The sequence below is a fragment of the Amphiura filiformis genome, chromosome 17 (assembly GCF_039555335.1).
Source record: "Amphiura filiformis chromosome 17, Afil_fr2py, whole genome shotgun sequence".
NCBI classification, from domain to species: Eukaryota; Metazoa; Echinodermata; class Ophiuroidea; order Amphilepidida; family Amphiuridae; genus Amphiura; species Amphiura filiformis.
This window is the reverse complement of record NC_092644.1, coordinates 33629312-33651910: the sequence shown is the minus strand read 5'-3', so window position 1 is coordinate 33651910 and position 22599 is coordinate 33629312. Positions and strand designations below refer to the sequence as shown.

General features: G+C 34.7%; 1 protein-coding gene across 7 annotated transcripts in view; it reads right to left on the bottom strand.

Annotated features, from left to right (window-relative positions):
- Positions 1-22599, bottom strand: part of LOC140137669 (LIM/homeobox protein Lhx3-like) — a 101686-nt gene that overhangs the window by 58095 nt on the left and 20992 nt on the right. The gene's annotated exons all lie outside the window — the stretch shown is intronic.

The following is a 22599-nucleotide window of genomic DNA, read 5'->3' as shown; positions in this document are numbered from 1 at the left end:
CAAGGAAGAACAGTCTGCTGGCAATAACATGCTGGGTCTAACTCATTTTTGTTAAAAATTGGAGTTGGGCCCTTCTTCCACTCAGGTATTCAATTATGAACCCCGTACCAAACTTGAATAGGCCTATCATCCTGTTGTATTATTTCTAAGTATTCAGAATCACAGTGATTCAGAATATATATTCATAGAAATAGAGTATATTCAAAGAAATATTCAGGATGTATTATTTTTTAGTGGTTTAATACTAGGTACCACATATTAATTCAATGGACATATCATAATATATAATATGTGACACGATCTGCTCCATGGGGGCCAAAGGAGGCATTTTTAAAAATTGAGTTATTATAATTATTACCTCATACAAACAATAGGCTATCAGATACTGAAAACACCAAAGGCCTAGCATGCTTGGTTCTAAAGTTCTGAAGCTTTGTGCATGTATTTTCTTATGTATTTTATTGTTTTTTACTCTATATTTTTGCCTTTATCTCTATTTCATATTTGCCGCCTTTGGCCCCCATGGACCAGATCATGTCACATATGTAAATTAGAAGATTAATACCAGTATTTGAACCAATTAAAAGCAATACCACTTATTTGGGTTTAATCAACAAGTAGAGCATCGGGCTGAAAACGGTTAGTGGTATTTATATGTATATGTGTTGAAAAGCGTATGAAGTGCGCTAAAAAATTTGTGATTTTATGCGCTTGTAGGGGGGCACAGAATCGATTAAATATGTTAAATGTTGAATTGGTCAATTCGATGGCTGATTTTAGGAGATTCGCAGTGAGTGATATTAAGTGTCTTTGGCGAGTGGAAAATCGCTCATTAGAAATCGAGTTTGGGCGAGCGGTGGCGAGCGAGAGCGATATGGCTCACCTCAAACGTCAAGGCTTGGTATATACAAACTGTAATATCTCAATGTATCAATATCTACATTTAAAAAATAGATATTGAGGGCCTTATAGGAAGGTCATTCAAACTGCTGCATGATTATGATCAGCAGGGGATGTCAATTTTGATTATTTCCATAGATGGATTTTCAGCTATTTGACTTTTTATGAAAATAAGGAAAGCCGTGATGCGGGTGGGTGACGGGAAACTAAGAATCAACTTTCATTAGCCTAATAGGCCTATTGTATATAGTAAGTCACCCTATGAGTGAACTATGGCATGTCTAATGTGTTTTTAGGATTCTGGCGTTTCTGGGCACGTGCAGTTAATAAAATAAAATAACTTTCACTTTGAAATAGGGCCGCAGCGAGCCTCGCTTTTGAGAATCTTGTTGTTTTTCATGAAAACACATTTCTGTTTATAGTCTTGACCGTCCTCATTATAATTTTTTATTTTTAATGTTATAATTTTATGCTTCTGGGCAGTTAAAGGGGTACTACACCCCTGGCCAATTCTGTGCCTACGTATGTATTTTTGCATTTTTCTCAAATATTATAGCGCATTGGGGACAAGTAAGATATATTATAGGGGTATGGACTACAACTACTGCACTGGAAATTTTATTTCAGCACAGACAACAGTTGTGGAGTTACAGTCAAAAATGAGGGAAAACCAATATTTGATCAATAAATAACAGAACTACTTGCCTTGAGTTGCTGAATTTTCAGTACAGATATAGTTGTAGTCCTTGCCCCTATACATATCTTACTTGTCACCAATGTGCTATAATTTTTGAGAAAAATGCAAAAATAGGCACAAAATTGACCAGGGTTGTAGTACCCCCTTAAAATGAAAAAAAAAAAAAGCATACATTGGGCTTCATCTGCCGCCTGCACAGGTACACTATCGCCAACTTATAGAGGGGTTAGTCTACTATAGTAGACCATTTAAATTTATCATCCCTCTAATCCAACCATGGAAAATCCACCAATCCTGTTCTGATCCAACAGCTAGCTATCCATGAGAAAAATGTAGTCTACTGTAGTAGACCATTTAAATTTATCATCCCTCTAATCCCACCATGGAAAATCCACCAATCCTGTTCTGATAGACTAACAGTGATCTATCCATGAGAAAGGGCAGGACAGTCACTGGGGATGTGGATGTGTTAATTGTGTTTTATGCCAGGAATGGTATGAATTGTTTAAAAAAGGAATGCAATGCAGTCTAGAGAGGGGTTGTCATGGTCCCATATACTAGGCACTGCACAAGTGCTTGCATTGAACAATTGCTTATAGTCCTGTGCAGTAAAAATAGCACAATATTAGGAAGAACCTCAATGCACGTACAAAATAGGTATTTTGTGTGCACCAGTTGGATACCTTGGCAATGGTGCACCTATACAGGCGGCCGCAATTCGCTGTTGTAGTGCACGTTAGAATATGACCGTTGCTAGGTCAGCTGGTTCACGCTTTCTTTGTTACGAACCACTGATCAAAATGATCACAACACAAATCCTATGGCATATCAAAATTCGGAACAGGTGTATGAGCCCAGGCTTGAACCAGCGTTCGAAATAGGGCCGGTCATCCGGCCATTGGCCTGTAACTTTTTTGGCCTGGCCGATAACTTTTCTGACTGGCATCTAGTTGCCGGCCGGGTTGGCCGGTAACTTTTTAAGGTCACGCCCAGCTGGCCTGTAACTTTTTGAGGCATATTTCGAACACTGGCTTGAACCAGTAACCAATGGTTACTAACGTGCACTACGATGTCACAGCGAATATGAATAGTTATTTGTGACAGATTTATATGACTATATGGTGCTATATATTTATACAAAATAAAGAGTAATATATTATAGAGATCCAAATGAATACAGTTTCCTGTGTCCTTTAATATATAAAGCCATGATTTCTCTGTGATGCGGAAAAACAGAAAAATTAACAGAATTTGGGGTTTGGTCGCAGATATAAAACAAAGAAAAGTGATTTTTTTAAAACAGTAATCAAGCATTTTTAATAAACAATCTTATAGCATTAATTAATCTAGGCCTACGATGCAAGAGTCTAGCCATACTACAGTAAAAAGTAAGACTTTTAAAACATGTTTGTTTGAACTTTTCAGTGCTTTTTGTAACACAGATTTTAAATTGTAACACGGAGAAATCATGGCTTTACTTTAATACATTGTACTTGTTGACATTTCCTTTGCAGCTTTGAGATATTCAAGTCAGTGGCCAGGTTCTTAGAATAGGGGATTCAAACTCCAGTAGCTGTGCCAGAAAAAAAAATGGGGGGGGCATTAACGGGCAAAGGGAATTTCGGGGGGTTGCAAAATTGCAGTAAAATATGAGGGCAAAAACTGGGTGTGTATTTACAAATTTAGATGTGTAAAACACTTGGCTGCATAAGTCCTAGACTCTAAAGTAAATTATTAGTTTTTAAGCTTACCTGGCTTTTCATGTGCAATACACTTCAAAACATAGTCAAGCAATAAAAAACAAGACAGTAAATGATATTCAACGGGCCTTGACCCTTAGCCCCTTGCTTGGACATGTCAAAAATATAAGTTATGAAGATTTATTTCATAAAAATTATTAAACATATATCGTATTCGCGTTCGTAGCAACGCCGCGCCGGTATATCCTAAATCCTTTACCTGGCTGGATCTAGCTGCATGCCTGCTATTAAAATAAATATTATTTTGCCATATTCTTCATTCTCTCATCTGCAAAATGTTATAAAACTTTTATTAAAAGTACTGCAAAGTGCAAAGCTTTAAATGTTCTCGAGCGATTGCATGTCATCGGACCCGGCACATGTGATATGTCATGTGCATGCTGTATTTGTAAACAAACCGTGTCAGAGGTGGCTAGTCTCGATCAGGCAAATGAGAATACATTTTTCGTGATTTTAGTATGTTTAGAGAGAGAAAAAGAAAAACATAGTCTTTTTCTACCTGCATTTATTTTTTAAGGGTAGAAATGTGCCAACTTGCATTTATTTTTTTAATGGTAGAAATGTGCCAACACAATTTATTAGGCCTACATCGAATTCAAAAAATCTGTATAAAAAACAAAAAATAAAAAAAAAGAGGTAAAAGTGGTACATTGAATTTTCCTTTAAATTACGAAATCAACCTATTGAGAAAGAAAATTAAGGTTCAGTGTATTGATCAAAGATAGTTGTTTCCAGGCCCGTACGCAGGATTTCATTTGGGGGTGCTGATTTTGAAAAAGTGGACCTTTTTCAGGGGGGGCAATTTTGTGAAAAGTGGACCAAATTTGGACCTTTTTTGTCCAAAAAAGCATTAAAAAACCCATTTTTTTGCTCGCTACGCTCGCAAATTCGGAAATTTTGGGACTTTTTGTACACTTTTCCAGATTTGGGGGGGGTGCTCCGCACCCCCCGCACCCCCCCTGCGTACGGGCCTGGTTGTTTCATAACAAACTATCCCAATTGGTGGGATAACTTCAGAAAAGATGAGAAACTGGCACCAAAAAAGGTTATTTTCATCTTTAAAACTGTGCCGAAATGGAAAAAATCGTGTTTTTTTAACATTTTTGAATGAAGTGAATTTAATATTTTGATGAGTCTGAGCAAAGAATACTCATAATAAATTTCAAGAATAAACATTTTTAAACAAAAAAAATATCTGGAGCAAGTAATTAGGCATAACAAATTTACGCATGGGACTGAACTGTGCCTAGGTGCGTTTTGTAAGGTACCGCGAAAATGGTTGAAAACTCCCGCCATTTCCTACTATAAATGCCGTGCTCATGCGCGACCGCGTAGAACTCAGATGTCACGCATAAACACCGGTGCGTCGGATATCCTTGCAAAATTTGTTGGTGGATGGGGTGGGGGATGGGTAGGGGTGTGTATAGGGTATTTGGGATGTGCATGGGTCTGTGGGAGTGAAGGTCTGTGATACACTTGTTTAAAGTTCCATTCAGTGACTTGATTAATTTATAAATTATTATGAAATAAGAAAATTTTGGCAAAAAAAAAAAAAAGAAAGAAAACAGCAGTATGAAGCCCCATTCATATAGCTAATTTATAAACTGTCAGTATATAAATTACAGATTCATGAAAATGTCTTATTTTGCCTTAAATACACGACTTTCGGCTGAACCACTAGCAGGCTATGTTAGCACATCTATGACAATGACCAAGGTACCAAAATCTGAATTTTGATGATTTTTACGATCGTCCGGATGAGCAAATCACTGAATGGGCCTTAAAGTCACGCAATGAAGACAGTCCACACCCAAATACTTTCTTTTGGCCATGCATATTATAATAACATAAATGACGTCATACCGTTAATAACCAGAGAAATTGGGGACATGATTTAGACATCATAGGTCTGCCTAATGTAAATAAATTCTTAGATGCATCGCCATTGCATCCAACATGACGAAGTCACAAGCCAAGGCAGACTAAAGTATGAAGATGGGAGAGCAAATGTTAGATACCACCTTTTACAATACATATAGAGAGGATATCTACACGGTGAGACAGAATCCAGTTTTATCTCCAGACGGTCAATATTAGGATCAGATTAGGATCAAATTAGGATCAAATTTGCGTATTATGCGTCACACGCACATGCCATACTGATAATGCGCAGTGCGTATAGACTATGCGGTCTATTTATATTCAGACTCGCCTTCAAAATTAATACCCGATTGGATATGATAGTTGACTCAAATTTAAAATGATCCGAATCAATTTGGTTTCAAATCACAGTATAGCTCTCCTCGGTGTAAATCATGCATGGGATTTTCCTGATTAGTCTCATGCAGTCGTTTATAATCAGATTGGCCATGAGTGAGTTTTTTCCTCCGTCTCAGTCAAGCCCAGCCATTTTAATGTCATTAAAAAAGCTCTTTTGAATAATGCTTCTTAACTTAATCTGACGGTCTTAACACACCAAATGAGTTCCCAAGTGGTCTAATATCCTGATCGATAAACTGTTACTATCATAGGTGAGGAACAGAAAAAAGAGCGAGAAAGAAAGACGGAGAGAAAAGGGAAGGGAAGAGGGAGATAGATAGGGAGAGAGGGAAAAAGAGAAGGGAGAGAGAGACAGAGAGCGACAGAAATATATAAGGGATAGCGACAGATATGGTAACCTGCTATATACAGAATGTTTATCTCAACAACCTCTGGCGCAAAAGTAGGCTAGTTTCGTGAGTACTCATATTTGCGCACATATTATAATTATTTAGAAATTTCAAAGAGAAATTTGTAGGCCTACATGTATTTATGACCTCATGATTGCATCTAAATTTTAATGCAAGTAGTTCAATATGATAAGGACCGAGTTGACTTTAGTTTAGGGGAGGACAACAATGGCGTGCGATGGCTCCCTATATGTTTGTATGCGTTTCCAAAATGTTTGACTGTTTTAGTATGTGACTGAAACGATAAATAAGTAGGCACTTTTGAAATGCCAACTATATATACAGTTAATAAACATTTTAATAACATTTTTATAAATGACTGAAGCATAACTTAAATCATAAAAAAAAATCACAAATCGGTCACTTTAAGGGACCGGATAGCGACGTTTGCACAGTATTTTTTGTGGGAACTGACAGCACATCAGACACACCAAATTACATTCTGAATACGAGGAATGTCCTTCTGATATCAATTAATTTTGATTTTATGAAATTTGCGATATAAATACAAATTTGATGGCAAATTATTAAAAATTGATATTTTTGACAAACAGTCCTCGAAGTAAACTTTCTAAATCTAATGGTATGTACTTATAGTATGTAGCTGGGAGTTAAAGCCGGCCATCATATAAAAATTATTGACCTTTCGAATATTAAGATATACATTGTTTTTTCTAAAAAAAGACCTAAACATTTTGCTATCCGATCCCTAAGACCAATTTTCTATCATTTTCTTTGTTTTTGACAGAGCAGGTCATGAACGTATAACTTAACATATGTCTAAAGAAGTGAAATGGTTACAAGAAATAAACGAAGAGGATTGGCCGTGTAATATGTCTATCATTTTAGCACGGAGTCTATCTCGAGTTGCCCTATTATGGACGCTTGAAGCGTATATGATCAAATTAAGAGCTATGGACCTATAATCAAATGCATTAAGTCGCATTAAGGGTCAACAAAAAGTGCAATGTTTCTATTGTTGTATATAGTTCATAATGTGATGTTTATTATAATGGAATCTAAAGAATACTTCATTAAGGCAAGGTCGTTTATTATTTGTAAAATAAAAAGCAAAAATATAAACACTTGGTGTTTCTTTACAGTATAACATGAAACGCCTTGACGTAATTCGTGAATATAATGAAATAAAATATTAGGATTTAACTCTACATTATTTCCTATTTTCTTCTGTGAAAAGCGTTTGGGAACTTTGTTTGTTGTTTTATAAATGTTATACCATGAATAATGTTATCTGCAATAGGACAATTCAAATAGTGTCATTTATACACCATAACAAACTATATCTTCGCTTGAGAGTAACCTGCTATCTACAGTAGATAGCAACGCATAATGAATTAACCTGAGAATAACCTGCTATCTACAGTAGATAGCAATGTATAATGAATTAACCTGAGAGTGCCCTGCTATCTACAGAGTAGATAGCAATGCATAATGAATTAACCTGAGAATAACCTGCTGTCTACAGCTGAAAGCAATGCATAATGAATTAACCTGAGAGTAACCTGCTATCTACAGTAGATAGCAATGCATAATGAATTAACCTGAGCGTAACCTGCTATCTACAGTAGATAGCAATGTATAATGAATTAACCTGAGAGCAACCTGCTATCTACAGTAGATAGCAATGCATAACGAATTAACCTGAGAGTGCCCTGCTATCTACAGTAGATAGCAATGCATAATGAATTAACCTGAGAATAACCTGCTGTCTACAGCTGAAAGCAATGCATAATGAATTAACCTGAGAGTAACCTGCTATCTACAGTAGATAGCAATACATAATGAATTAACCCGAGAGTGCCCTGCTGTCTACAGTAGATAGCAATGCATAATGCATTAACCCGAGAGTGTCCTGCTGTCTACAGTAGATAGCAATGCATAACGAATTAACCTGCAGAGTAACCTGCTATCTACAGCTGAAAGCAATGCATAATGAATTAACCTGAGAATAACATGCTATCTACAGTAGATAGCAATGCATAATGCATTAACCCGAGAGTGTCCTGCTGTCTACAGTAGATATCAATGCATAACGAATTAACCTGCAGAGTAACCTGCTATCTACAGCTGAAAGCAATGCATAATGAATTAACCTGAGAATAACCTGCTATCTACAGTAGATAGCAATGCATAATGAATTAACCTGAGAATAACCTGCATGCTATCTACAGTAGATAGCAATGCATAATGAATTAACCCGTGAGTGCCCTGCTATCTACAGTATATAGCAATGCATAACGAATTAACCTGCCGAGTAACCTGCTATATCTACAGTAGATAGCAATGCATAATCAATAATGTTATCTATGATGTTAATGACAAATTAAAGTAATCTATTTTGCAATAACAAAATATATACCATATTTGACTTGTTAAATGTTATCTTTATACATACAGTATAAAGTATATACAGTATACCAATTTACATTAAATAATGCATGTTATACACTAAAGTAAGGAAACCGTATATACTATCTTTGGTGGTGTGTAAAATGCTATCTACAGAAGATAGCAAACCACAGCAAACAATGCTGTTTCTATAATTATTATTATATAATCTATGAAAATGCAACTATTTGCAATATAATGTACTATGTTACCTTTAGAAGACGCAAAATGCTATCTATATAGTAGATTGCAATACAACGAAATATTAGTTTCTACAGTAATAGTAAGCAAATGAAAATAATGCAATCTGCAACCAAGAATTACTGTGTAACGTAATATCTACAGTATAGTAATACACCGAAAATAATGCAATCAACAATACAGTAAGCAAATTTCGATGCAACTTATATACAGCGGACACTAAATAATATTTACCGTATAGAAACTTATAATATCTCCAAGCTATAGCTATAATATCAAAATAATATAATGCTATCTACAGTAGATTGCAGTTAACACTAAACAAATTAACCTAACATATAGTCGACAGCTGATTATGCTGGTGTATCTAGTTTTATTATATCTATTTAGTAGATAAAAACACATGACAATAAAGAATAACAATGAGTAACACAGCAGATCAATTTCTCCAACATTAAACGTTTCATCCGATGACGAAATACAAATTTATACCAAGAACGTGATTTCCAATTCTCTATGAATCACATTTGACGCTTAGAGAATAATTTCGCCGTGCTAACACATCATATAAGCTTATTTTAGCTCGTGCTTTTATCTCTAGTATACTGTACCATCTCCCGGCCTTTCTGACCGACAGCAAATTGACGCTTACAAATTCAAGAAAGACCTCCTTCTACAGCTTTTTCCGACTTTATTGGTCTTTACCACATGGTCTTACAACGCACCATTAACGATTTACTTCTTCATTTTTGTCAGTAGCTGTTGTTAAGGAATGTCACTCAAAAAAAGCTCTTTGTTGTGGTACTTTAAATCTTTGTATGGTCAATAAAAGGTATATTAGAACATTTTTGTAATTGCACAGAAATAGCATAAATATAATTTGCTGAGAAATTGAACTTAAACTAAGGTAGTCGTTTTCGCAAAGCATTAAAAAAAACCCAAACGGATATAGATATATTCTTTTGTTAACAAAACTGAAGATAACAAAAACAAGTATTTTTTCAACGCCATTATAATCATGATCATGGAGGATACCCGTGAAGATGACGAACACCGTTTATGTTAATACTAAGCTGTATTTCATGTGTCATGAGGGCATTTAATCCCGGCCGATCATGATAATCAGGATGATACGTCCTCACTAAATGCCTGGGATATAACCTACATGTACGATCACTGACATTTTGATGGTCCCCGCCATTTTGGATCAGACAAGGGCAGCAAAAGTGCATGAAGCATGCATGTGTTGCATATACGAAAGAGTACATGAGGCATACTACCGGTGCAATGTATTCGATACTTGTATCAAATTTCCTTAAAGGAAATTGGTGCAATTTCACCACCATGCACTTTTCTTACCTTGTTATATGACTTTCGTTGACCTGTACATCATATAACTGTGACGTTTTACATAATCAATTGATCATAGAAGACATACATCTACTATATACTTTAGTAAAAGGCTAGCAAATGATTTGATTGTATGTGCTATCTTCAGTAGATAGCAAGAATACGTACATCTACTATATATTTAAATAAAGGATAGCAAATGATTTGATGTACTATCTTCAGTAGATAGCAAGTGAAGCTTTACATTGATTGTTGCTTCTGTTTTAGTGTGTCTTAATCTTATTAAATAAACTGTTATATACACAAGTAACCCATCTTCAGTAGATAGCAAAAATGGTCAAAATAATAAAATAAAAATGATTGCTATACGTGATTAATTATAATAAGATGACTACATATGCAGATTTTTACACAGCTCTGTTAAATGCATTTTGAAATGTTTCGGTTATATAATAACCCTTCAATGTAATGATACTTTTTGACCGTAATTTTGTTTCTAAAGATGGGAGCAAAATATATCAATTATTTACCACATGATTTAAATCAACACCAAGGTTTTTCGTCATGGGCCTGCTTGTTTTACAGAAAATAAAAAGAATACTTGCGCACTTTAGCTTTATACGACTTGCTTGTTTTCATTATACCATATATCGTATATAGTTTGAAAGTAAAGAAATAAAAGAAGGCAGGAAACCAAAATTGTATTCCATCACATTTGTGGACACTTAAGCAAACATGCAATAAATACGATATGCTTTCTTTTCTTTGTATACAAAACGGCATTGACACGCCCTACATATTTCCTGGATTAAAGCGATCAAATAAGCTTCATGCCGTGTAAAGAATATCTTTATTAAGGTACAGAATATCCTGATTAGACGTAAATTAATCCTTCAACGCTTCCTCAACAAAAACCTCATAGATACCAATTTTTCCTAATTTTAACCTCCCTAAACGATACCAATTTGGTCGTAATTTACCCATCGGCACTATCAAACCAGTGAGTGTACGCTATGACCATTTTTCTGAACACCACATGTAATTAATTACGAATAACTGATCGACCTGGTTTAATATCTTTTAACACTCTTCACACTAAATCGCATGAATTTCAACGATTTCGAAGGTAAACCTTTGCCGTGTTAATAAGAAAGGCAAACTAGCCGAGGTTACGGCTGATTATGAGGAAACGCACGGCCAACACGTTTAGTCAATATTTCACGTCACCACCGCAATGTCGCCTTTACGATAATTTCGCTCGTTTTCTTTCGACCTGTTTTGTGTACCATTCTCTACATATTGAGTTTTGTGATTTCTGGAAAGAAGATAACTCATCTCAAATCTCTTCTCACACAATAAGTCACTCCTTCTCTCCAGCAAAAGCTTTAAAGATTCGAATAGCTTAGAGGTATAGCATCGATATGTTACCGTTGTTGAATCACTGGCGCGCTCTTAAATGGGTGCCCTTTAACCCACTACCTGCCCAAATCAACCGGACACTTACAAATTTGACACAATTTTACAAATATTAATTTAAAATTTCCAAATTTTTATATTTCACTAACATATTCAAAATCAGCATGAAAAATGCATTCAAATGAGTACAAACAATCCTGATATTGGTTCAGTGGTTCTTGAGATATATCACTTGGTATGTGATAGACATGGACAAATCATGGCCTCTCGATAATTTCTAGCGCTACAGACACACGCTTAAATGGGTGCAATTTGAGAGGAGTCAACCGAGAAAAATCGATATTTCTGCTCTCTTAAAAAGGATGTCGAAGGTGAAGTTTACATGTAACATTTAACGCAAGACTGCATGGCATGATGATTTTGTATTTGTGTTGATCCATTTTTATATACTGGCATTTTTATCTTTTTATTTTTTTCAAATCACGGCCTGACGAATTTGTATCCTTTCTTTATTTGTATCTGTTTATTTTAGATGTCGTTCTCATACATATTTTTATTTATTTCCATCATATCAAAATAAATGCAAGCAAATTTAACAAAACGGCAAAATTGAATTTAAAAAAAGATAGCGGAGATGTAACAAAAGGCAAAAGCCTGAATTGAGCGTTACACCACCTTAAAAGAAATATTATAGGCTAATTAATATAATACTAGAATTAAGAATTACACTCAAATACAGATACATACATTTACACACACAAAAAACCAGATGTCTCAAGCAACAAAAGCAATGTAGGAAAATAACTCACAAAAATAAATCATTTGATCAATAAGTCAGAATTACGGATGTGATAAGAAAAATAGTTTCAACAAATCCTAAACCAATTGTATACATGTACCAAATACTGATACATAATTTACAACAAAGATGATATATATCACTTGGTATGTGATAGACATGGACATATCTCAGTTTTAGTTATCTCCTTAATTAAATCCATGTCTGATTTCTTACTCTCCTGTGTTATTGTTAGTTTCTCTTTTGTTGTTATTTTGTAGTTGTTTAATTCTCCGTCAGCCGTCATCCTTCAAACTATATTTAGTAAAACTTGTTTTTCACAATAATTTCTCGCGAAATTTTATATTATACAATAACGCCCATATTCCCTGATTACTTGCATGTGGGTGATTATTTGCTAAAATCTTTTAATTAAATAATACCAGAACAATGCAATGAAAATCACAGATAACTATGTAAGAATATGATGTCAAGAGGGTGTTGATTAAATCAGAAAAAGCGTCATTAACGCTAAGCCATTGCGAACTAGTCACTTAATTGCCACCTGAGACAATATTTCAAACACTCTCAAAATAAAGATATTGTTATTGACAAATTTAATGTTCTTGATTTTCACAAAACAAACCACACATTATGCTCGTTTCGTTTTTATTCTTAATTTTGCTTTGTTTTTGTTTAAAACCTTTAAATAAAATGCTTGCAAATTTTTGCTGATTTGTTCATGGTCTAGAAGATGGATCTATTCATAAATTCATATAGCGATCTCGAACATTTTTCAGTTGTTTAACATTGCAAAAATATAGGGGCCTCATATTTAATCGACATACGTAATTACCGATTTTTTGGAATATTGATTATGATGGCCCTATAGCGAAAAGAAATTAGGCAAAAACAGTATAAAATATGAGGAATGTGCCTAAAGATAATATGTAATTTTAATATTAAAGTAAACAAAAACGAAAACAATTTTCATTATTCCGTTAATATGATGTTGATGTAAACAAATTCTAAACTTGTCAATAGGTGCAAATATCGGATCTTTAGTGTTAAAACATGAATAATATGAACATGTATAATGTACATTTGGGACCTCGCATTTTGTCCACATTCAAAATGGCGGCGGCCAAAGTGGCAATGATCGTGTTTTATACACTCAATGACGACATCATTTTAAATCATCGTGTTAGGGATTAAACTCCCTTGTGATACACGAAGACAATATGACAGTTTTTAATCATCATTGTCACAATGTGTTGCAAAATGCAAAAAAAAATAACCATTTTTGTTCACATCATCTGATTATACACGGGAAATCAAGACAATTAAATAGCTATTTTTGATTCTTTATCTTTGAAGAAAAGACTGAAAGACTGGCTTTTTCTTATCAATGTTGAAGATTTACACGTACTTTTAAATATCTTAATTTTCTCAAATCACAATCTCTTTTTAGTCATCCAAAACGGTTCTAATATACCTTTTATGGATCATTTTGATGCTGACAAAAATACCACAACAAAAGAGTTCTTATTGAGTGGCATTCCTGAACAACAGCTAAGGAATAAAATGAAAGAATACGTCGTTAATGGCGTGTTGGGAACATCTACGGACGCGAACAAAAAGAGAGAAAAGCTAAAAGCGAGGTCCTTTCTTGAATTTGTAAGCGGCATTTTGCTGTGGGGTCAGAAAGGCCGAGGGATGGGGAATGGAAATCAAAGCGGGAACGAAAATAGGCTTAGATGATGTGTAATCACGAAGACAATGTCTCTAAGCGTCATATTATGTATTTCATGAAGAATTGGAAATCACGTTCTTGTGGATACTTTAATATTTTAGTTACTTCTTTGTAAAGATGCTTGATAAATGATGTTTATGAAAAAGGGTGTTTATAATAAAGAGGGATTTGTAAAGATAACTTAACTATCCTTTTCTGGCATTAAATTTGGCTTACGACATTTCACGATGAAAACACAAAGATTACAATGATGCAAACTCGAATATTTCATATGTAGAAACATTGCACACATGTATCAAAAAACAAAGCAACCAAAACATAACTGTCATGAAACAAAGAATACATAACAAGAGCTTAGAATTCACACGGGGACAAACTATAAAATCTCTCTAATTTCTTTGATATGGATTGTTCTCTTCTCTTTTTTTCTTCCCTTTCTGTGTCTCTTTACCTTTCGCTCTGATTTGCTGTATCTCCTTCCCCTCTCACCTCTCCCTTATTCTCTTCTCTCTCCATCAATCTCCTCCATTGTACGTAGTTCTCTTTCCCTCTCTCCTTTTCTCTCCTCTCCCTATCTTTCTTCATGTCTCTCTTAATCTCTCCCTTCTCTCTCTTTCCCTTCATCTCTCCCCTTCTCTTCATCTCATTCACTCTCTCTCTCTCTCCCTCTCATACACAATGGTTCTTCTAATGGCTATCAAATTACTAGTAGAAGACAGATGATAAACTACGAATCTGTGTGACAATAAAATGGAGATAATGTAAATGTGTCGATGGAACTCCCTGTACGTAAATGGTGACCAAAGGCAAGTTACGTGAGTTACTTACAATCCGTAGCTCACATTTTTCTGTTTTCATCAGGTGTGAATTTCACGAGCACTAAAAGTGCTGTGATACGGTGCTGTTAGTTGTTTATATGCAAGAACCGGGTCTTTTCTTGAAACCAAATTTGTATTCTGTATTTTAATGATGATTATGCATACACAATTTACAATGATGTAAACTTGAACATTTTGTGAAGAATTTGGATTTACTACCGACCAAATATGAATATAAATACATGTATATATCAAAAAAAAAATAGCAGAGCAACACTTAATAAACACTTTAACACTTCATAAACACTTGTTTGTACAGTGAAGGTATAGAGGTGTTAATTTATAAACACCAAAACACGTTTAGAAATATGAAGATGTTTATCTTTTTTAACACAAGATAGTGTTTAAAATATGTATTTAAACACTATCTTGTGTTAAAAACATAAACATCTTCATATTTCTAAACGTGTTTTGGTGTTTATAAATTAACACCCCTATACCTTCACTGTACAAACAAGTGTTTATGAAGTGTTAAAGTGTTTATTAAGTGTTGTCCTGCTGTTTTTGCAGTATAGCATCGGAGAGGTTTAAACAGGTATGAAGTTGTGATTTATGCCCGCAGTCGACCTCTCTAAATAGAAACAATTGCGTATTTATTTCACTTTTTAAGAATTAGAATTGTGTGTCAGATCACGGCGATCTATTTATAAACTCACTTAGCTATTATAATCACAAAATAGAAATACCTGCTTTATGAACCCCAATATAAATACTGATATCAGCTCTATGTATTCAATGAACAGTAAAATGATCAATATCGACAATATAGATAGCGATTTCAACAATATTAATATCAGCGGTAGATAGAGCTACTTCATCAATCCCGATACCAGTAGTAAATATAGTTATTTCATCAATACCAATATCAGCAGTAAATAAATTTACGTTATCAGTAGTAGATAGTTACTTCGTCAACACCAATAGGTATTTTAGAAACACAATATCAGCAGGAGATATAGTAACTTCATCAACGCCAATATCAGCAGTAGATGCAGCTACTTCATCAACACTAATATCAGCAGTAGATGCAGCTACTTCATCAACACTAATATCAGCAGTAGATGCAGCTACTTCATCAACACTAATATCAGCAGTAGATCGAGCAACTTCATCAACACCAATATCAGCAGTAGATAGAGCTAGTTCATCAATACCAATATCAGCAGTAGATCGAACTACTTCATCAATACCAATATCAGCAGTAGATAGAGCTACTTCATCAACACCAATTTTAGCAGTAAGTATAGTAACTTCATCAACGCCAATATCAGCAGTAGATAGAGCTAGTTCACCAATACCAATATCAGCAGTAGATCGAGCTACTTCATCAATACCACTATCAGCAGTAGATAGAGCTACTTCATCAATACCAATGTCAGCAGTAGATAGAACTTCTTCGTCAACACTACTATCAGCAGTAGATAGTTACTTCTTCAATATCGATATCAGAAGTGGATATCTACTTCATCAACACCAATATCAGCAGTAGATAGAGCTACTTCATCAATACCAATATCAGTAGTAGATAGCTACTTCATCAATTTTTGATATCAGCAGTAGATATAGCTACTTCATCAATACCATTATCAGCAGTAGATAGCTACTTCATCAACACCAATATCAGCAGTAGATAGTTACTTCTTCAATACCGATATCAGCAGTAGATATAACTACTTCACCAACACCAATATCAGCAGTATAGAGTTACTTCATCAATACCAGTATCAGCAGTTGATTGGTAATATAGCTATATAATAAACACTAATTTTAGCAGTAGATCTAGCTACTTCATCAACACCAATATCAGCAGTAGATATAGCTACTTCATCAACACCAATATCAGCAGTAGATAGCTACTTCATCAACACCAATATCAGCAGTAGATAATATAGCTATTTTATAAACACTAATTTTAGCAGTAGGTATATCAGCAGTAGATAACTACTTCATCAACACCAATATCGGCAGTAGATAGAGTTACTTCATCAACACCAATGTCAGCAGTAGATAGCTACTTCATAGACACTATTGTCAGCAGTAGAAATAACTACTTCATCAACGCCAATATCAGCAGTAAATTGGGCTACTTCATCAACACCAATATCAGCAGTATATAATAGATACTTCATCAACACTATTGTCAGCAGTAGAATTAGCTACTTCATCAACGCCAATATCAACACTAATATCAGCAGTATATAAAGTTACTTCATCAACACCAATATCAGCAATAGATTAGTTACTTCATCAACACCAATTTTAGCAGTAAGTATAGTTCCTTCATCAACGCTAATATCAGCAGTAGATATAGTTATTTCATCAACGGCAATATCAGCAGTAGATATGCTAATTCATCAACGCCAATATCAGCAGTAGATATAGCTACTTCACCAATGCCAATATCGGCAGTAGATATAGCTACCTCATCAAAGCCAATATCAGCAGAATATATAGCTACTTCATCAACACATATATCAGCAATAGGTATATATATATTTCATCAACATCAATATCAGCAATATAGATATACCTACTTCATCGTTACAATATCAAATGTAGATACAAAATCAATATTGGCAGTGTACAGCTTCTCGACGAAAATACTACCAGTGGTATCAGTAGAGAGTGGTGATCAAAGTGAAAATTCCACTTTCATAATTTTTCTGGAATTTAAATTATGGAGGAGTCAGTGTTAACACATTCTGGAATCAGTTGGTGGTAACCCTCTGCACATAGGGTCTACATCCCCTTGAACCCCCTGTAGAGTCTAGATGGAAAATTCAAAATATCGGAATGCACAATTGTATTATAGCAATGATCCAAATGCACCCATACTCGTAGCGCAGTCTAAACGAGGAGACGGAAAAACATAGTGTGTGAAGTGTGTTAAACTGTACACACTCTACATACAAAACGAGGAGTTTTCACAGGAATATGAGGAGGTGTGTGAGGAGAACTTAGTACAAAAACAATTATGGAACTCCTCGAATTGAAGGCAAAATGCCAGAAAAAGACGTCCTAACCCCCTATAGGGTTCCCCACTTTGAGGAGCTGCTCGAATTACTGCTTTTTGGGTCTAACCTCCTCAAATTCCTGTGTTTGTAAACACTCAACTCCTGGTTTCGCACGCGCTACACACGCATTTAAACGTGTCTAAAATAAACAACAACAAAATTTCAAGCAGTTACCTTAATGCACAGAATAAAGGAAGTGGTGGATGAAAGAAGAGGAGGAGGAGGAGGAGGAGAATTGAGGAGGAAGAGGAGGAAGAGGAAGAGGAAGAGACGGAGCGGAATGAGGAAGAATATGAGGAATCGATAACAAATGATATTAAGGTGGTACTATTCCCTTGATAAATGTGTGACTATTTTTGCATTTTTCTGAAAAAAAATTAACACACTGGTAACAAAAGTTATGTATATTATAGGAGCAAGGAATCCAGTTACTACACTGGAATTTCAGTGACTCAAGACAAGCGGTACGTTATTTATGATTTAAAAAAGAGGTACCGCTGGAATGTACCTCATTTCTTTACATACATAATGAACCACTTGTATTGAATCGCTGAAATTTCAGTGAAGTAATAATTGGATTCCTTGCCCCCATAATTTACCAAACTTTTGTTACCAGTGTGTAGTTATTTTTTGAGAAAAATGCAAAATTAGTCACAAAATTTATCAGGTTGTGTAGTACCACCTTAAACTGATGATTATATCATGGACGATCAGTAACTTAAAGGTTTATTTTGGAAGGGTATAAAAACCCAGTAAGATCTACATTGTTCTTTTTTATCTTATTACAATTCTGTCCAAAGAACGTCCTCGTGTCTTATTTGTATTCAAATAAAACTGATCATTTCTGTGTTAGGTTTGCCCTTGTTGAAATGGCCATATATCGTATGCGATTTATGTGAATAATAATCAAAACACTAACAAAATAATCAAGTTAACGAAAAAATGCATTTTTGCTCTTTACAAACTGAATTATAAGACATTTTACATAAATATCCTTTTATACATTATCTTAAAAATAAGAAAAAGTTATATTAAATGGATACAATATAAAAGCCACAATAATACTACGCATTGACTATGTATATTAACTATAGGGAATAAATTGCCAGCAAAAAAAAGGCTCTCTCGTCCTTTCTTTTACATACATTCATACAGACAAATTAACAACGGTAATTCTTTTATTTATAAGTCAGGTCAGAAAGAAGAATTGAGAGTAAGTCTCCCAGTGGTATTTCATCTTTTTGTGGCATTTTTCTTTCAATCTGTGTACACCATGTGAATTTAGCGTCCCTAATGAGTTTGGCTATAGAAGCTGAATGCTTTTTGCGGGTAGTTTTTATGCAGTCGACATTTTAAACAACCTTTTAAAAGTAGTTCGTAACAGTCAGTGATTTTATAGTTATATTTATACTTTCTCGAGGCTATGGACTTCACATTTAAATATTAATTCATATATATTTATCATCAATCTATTTCTAGAATCACTGAATCAGCATTAGGAGTGATAGTCCTCATGTAGTTTCATGTTGTCTCGAATATGATGATGAAAACGTAACATTATGTACAAAATTTACACACACAAAAAGACTTGTTGGCAATTGTCACGGCGTGTGGAGTGTTAGTTACTTCTGCGGTCATTCCCCTAGGCCTGACCAAGTAAATGTCCCTAAAGACCAGGGATATGGGATTGCTTGTGAGGGGACGAACGAAAACACTTTAGGCAAAGTAGGGTTATCTACGGGTGACTTGAAATGTTTTAAAAACAGATAGCCCATCAGTAGGAGATTTTGCTCCTAGCGAAATGTTACATTTTGTTTGGATAAGTTGAGTGAGCTAGGATATACTAATGGTTCTGGTATATATTTTGCTTCAGTAACTGATAACAACAATACTGTTCTCATCTCTATACTTTAAGATTTGATTTAAGATACCTAGACGGTTATACCTATATTCAGTGACGAATTCCAGAATTATACGTTTCCAGAAAATGTTTGCTTGAGTAAAATTTGTATTTGTGTCTTTGTGTAATTGTATTTTGTCTGAAAAATGGGAATTCTCAAATTCTGACACACTTGTTACAACAATAAGCATTCATTTCCACACAATATTCTATAAAGTTGAACAAATCCAACAACGAAATTCTAATCCTGGAAAAGGTTAGGAATATTACTCAAAAGCAAACTACTTTATTTAAAAAAATTCTCATTAGCTCATCCAAAGAGTCAACGTTTTTTGGATTTCTTTGTTTTATTTAGTGAGATGTTGATAAATTATATAATAGTCAATCGAATTCCAATTCAATAGTTGTTTTAGATCGGGTTATTCCAGTTGTAATCCCTACACCCCCTGTGAAAGATATGACTTTAATAATCTCCCAAACAGGGAGTGTGTATTTCAAAATGGGGTTACCTGAATAGGGTTGACTCCGTTTGAAATCTATAATTGAAGACCGAATTAAAAAGACTAGTTTGCGTCTGACGTCAGGGCAAAGGCGCGACGTGATTGGTTACTGACCTGCGCAGTACGGCATTTTTGGTCTGGTTGACAGGACGTCATACGCAAACTAGTCTTTTCAATTCGGTCTTCAATTATACACCCCATGTGTGATAGATTAAAGTCATGTCTTCCATAAAGTGTGTATGGATTTCAACTGGAATAGCTCAATTGGTCTACATCAAAGGCACTGCGTTTCACACACGGACCCCGGAATGCATGAAGTGTGCTGTCACAACTCTGAAGAATTGTATAACAAACTGTTCATATTCACGTCTTTTCATGCAACACTTGTTATGAAGCATCATTCTGAAAAAAAAAACAGCTGACTGTATTTTTTAAGAAGCTCGTTTTATTTTGAGCAAAATTACGCATGATAAACTGTAAACATGGAAATAACAGATTCCAAAGTTGCTTTCTAGACACATATCATCTCTTATCTTCCATTTGAAAGAAAAGGATGTTTATCATCCTTTTCTCAAATATCAAACCACCAACGTACCTGAGTGGCCACAATTTGAAAGAAAAAATGCCTTTTGTATGGGACAAGTTTAAAACCCTCGCGGTCATCTTGTCTTAATCACAATGTATATTGCCAAAAGCTACTCGTATGTTTTGTTCAAATTTGTCTCTTATTTTCCATATATTTTTTTTTTACATTTTACACTACTATTAAGAAAGCTCTCAGTGCGCCAGTCAGGTTCTCTCGGGCCCATTTTTACACAAAGAAAAAGCAGCATAGATGGGATGCGAGAGAACTCAGGTAAAAGCAAAATTTTGGAGAGCTAGGATGAAAAAATAAGACGAAAGTGTGAAAAGAGTAGATTTGTGAAGTCATGGAGGCTCGGTATAGAATCTAAGCCCTTCCAGGCATATTGTGACAACGTATATGGTATACAGAGCAGGTATTGATCGTATCCCATCATCCATTTCGGCAGTCTTTTATTTGGTTTGGTTACTAAATTTATGGTGTATTACTAGAAAGAGTACGTCATCGGCATATCAGTTAAAATCGCTTTTAATATGCTTAATCGGACAATGTCCTTCGAAAATCTAATATCAACCTGATATGCCGTATAATTTTTGCTTAATTTATGTGATTAAGATTGCACACGGAACATATAATTGTGCGATGATCAAAGTGCATCTTCGAATTAGTTATTTTAGAATAATTGTTATCACATTTAGTATACCAAATACGATAACTTATATAACCCAAACACATGCAGCATTTAGCATTAACCGGACAACGTAATTATCTATAACATTATTATCATATACAACTACATTGTAAAACTGGTGTCTTGGCGTCATATGTAAGACATGTCTTGACAATAGACGTGTCTTGAACAAAATAAAATAAAATAGAACCAATAAAAACATCGTAACACGTCTTAGAAACCCGAAGTGTCTTGCATAAAAACATGACTTGTGAATAAGTGTTTTGCAAAGAGACGTTATATTTGAACATTGTACAGAGACATGACTTTGTGTCTAAATAGAAACATGTCTCCCAATTGATGATATACATAAAGTGTCGTTTGCCAAGACATCATTTTTACAGTGTAGGCTATATATAATACAAACGGCAATATGCAAAATGGAAGCAACATGACATGACATGCGTAAGTATCTTTGGTAGTATGTTACACAGTGTCTCGCTATGCATTCTGGGACGGCTTACAATAACCCTCCGAGTAAGATGGAGATGGAGATGGGTGCACATAAATTAGACCGAAAGTTCGTCATCAGTTTCTCTATATAACATCATCCTGAAATAGCTGGGTTCGATGTTTTCAAATAAAGGTAACAGAAGTACATTTAAAGGTCCCTAATTACCCACTCCAAACCTGTAGTTTAATGTTAACATTTTTAAGGTATGAGTATGGTACATGATCGCCTTTATATATAAGACTCAGTATTTCGTCAGGTAAGTGCATGCAAGGTGGTCGGAGATATGTACCATTTTCACAAAATTGAGTTTTAGTGGCCCGTGGAAATATATATAGGTAAGTGTGCACATTTAAAGGTGGTTTACAAGCCTTAATTAATTTGTAATTAAATCATTGAAATGTTTAAAAATAATAGATAAGTAACAAAATTGAAACACAAAAACGCCTCTCCTGCAAATTACCAAAATGGTTCACTCTTATAAAAAATATAAAAAATGTTCTTGGCTTTCCTGTATGTAGAACCCTCAAGAAAAAAGTGTTCTTGAAAA